This window comes from Gossypium hirsutum, chromosome A01 (assembly GCF_007990345.1).
Source record: "Gossypium hirsutum isolate 1008001.06 chromosome A01, Gossypium_hirsutum_v2.1, whole genome shotgun sequence".
Lineage (NCBI taxonomy): Eukaryota > Viridiplantae > Streptophyta > Magnoliopsida > Malvales > Malvaceae > Gossypium > Gossypium hirsutum.
Window position 1 is genome coordinate 44,941,039 of NC_053424.1, and position 2,159 is coordinate 44,943,197.

Consider the following 2,159-nt stretch of genomic DNA (forward strand, 5'->3'; position numbering starts at 1 on the left):
CTCCCTTCAATTTCCTTCAGAGTATGTTTTGTTATTATTCTTCTGAGATGTTTTCTTTTACGCATATGAACTAAATCCCCTAAATACCTAAGCGGAATGAAACATAAGACGGATCTTGTTATTATTTTCTGAATTATATAATAAATACTTGATTTGTTCATAATTATGTGTTCTTAATTCTTCTTTTAATATTCCAGGATATTGATTCAAGTATTGATGTGCTTATTTAGAGGAGCAAAAGTCCCTGTCTAAGAGTAGATCTAGCATAATTAAGTGGAGTTGATTGCACCCCTAGACATAGGGTGACATAAATCTTCCGGATTAGGGTCAAACCTAATAAGGGAATCCATAGATCGAGTTAATGCAACACTAGAGGTTTTAATTAGAATGAGATTTCAATTAATCAACCTAGGGTTAGACGTTGTTAGTCTCGAGAGAGATAATAATATAACTTAGGGATTTCTACGGATCGAGTCAAGTGAATAAATTGTCTGGTTCAGAGTCAAGTAACAAGTGAAGTCTAGGGGGATTTTTCCTTAGGTATTGTCCAAATCAATCAGTTTTCGTAAGAGTAATTCCCTAATTTTCTTCTTGTGCATTCTTAGTTTAGTTAATTAGTTTAGATAAAGTAAATCCCCTTATTTTTAGGCTAGATAATAAAAAGAAAGTTAATAGTAGTACTTTTAGTTCCTGTGGGTTCGACATTCTGGTCTTGCTAAGAGTAATTCCCCAATTTTCTTCTTGTGCATTCTTAGTTTAGTTAATTAGTTTAGATAAAGTAAATCCCCTTATTTTTAGGCTAGATAATAAAAAGAAAGTTAATACTAGTACTTTTAGTTCTTGTGGGTTTGACATTCTGGTCTTGCTATAAACTATACTACTGTTTGATAGGTGCGTTTGCCTTCATCGTGATAATAGTTAATTTTCAAGTACGATCAATCATAAATATAAAACTTATCACGAGACATCACATCAAGTTTTTGGCGCCGTTTCCGGGGAACTAAAATATTAGGAATGCTTAATTTTTATTACTTTATCCATTTATTTTATTGCAATTTAAATTTTATTTTAGTTTTGTTAATTTTACTAAATTTTCTTTTGTTTTCTTCTGACAGGTTTTTATAGTTCATGACTAGAAGAAACCTGTCAGTACCATTACTTTTTGACAATGAGATTGAAAGCACAGCTCGTAGAAACCGAAGAGAAATAAGGCGAAACCTAAGAAACATAAAGGAAGGACAAGAGGAAGATATGCATAATACAATAAATTAGAATCCAACCTACTTTAGCAGGAGTCGGACAAGAGGAAGGACAAGGATGAAAATCAGAATAATCAGCTTCCTCTTGTGGTTGCTGCAGATCCAAGAAATTAGAATCCTGCTCCTCGTACTATGTATGATTATGCTAAACCTACTTTAACAGGATTCGGATCGAGTATAGTTAGACCTACTATTGCTGCAAATAATTTTGAACTGAAACCTAACACAATTCAAATGATACAACAGTTTGTTCAGTTTGATGGTTGGTAGGACGAGGATCCAAACACTCATTTGACTAATTTTCTGGAGTTTTACATCACTTTTAAGATCAATGGCGTTTCTAACGATGCCATTTGCCTTTTGTTGTTTCCCTTTTCATTAAGGAACAAAGCTAAACAGTGGTTGAACTCGTTACCACGAGGGTCAATCACTACTTGGGAACAAATGACCGAAAAATTCTTACTTAAATATTTTTCATCGGCTAAAACAGCTAAGTTGAGGAATGATATCTTTTCTTTTGTGTAGATGGATCTAGAAACACTCTATGATGCATGGGAGAGATACAAAGATCTATTGAGAAGGTACCCTCACCACGGGTTACCTTTATGGTTACAGGTTCAGACTTTTTACAACGGTGTGAAACCCTCAACAAGACAACTCATCGACGCAGCTGTCGGTGGAACTTTAAACAACAAAACACCTGAAGAGGCTTAGAATTTATTGAAGAGATGTCATTGAATAACTATCAGTGGCAAGTCATGAGAATAAAGCTGTAATATCCTGAATTAGGGCCTAATCGAAATAGTGGTTTTGTGACCACAAATTCGAGATAGAAATAATTATTTTATAATTATTTTGATGTTTATGATATGATTGCATGATTGTGTGAAATTTTGTGAT

At 33.6% G+C, this 2,159-nt stretch overlaps 1 non-coding gene across 1 annotated transcript; it reads right to left on the reverse strand.

Moving 5' to 3' along the window:
* Positions 1–1,751: 1,751 nt before the first annotated feature.
* Positions 1,752–1,858, reverse strand: LOC121206467 (small nucleolar RNA R71). Its single transcript, XR_005901502.1, has one exon. It is a non-coding gene; the product is annotated as a small nucleolar RNA R71 (small nucleolar RNA).
* Positions 1,859–2,159: the final 301 nt, after the last annotated feature.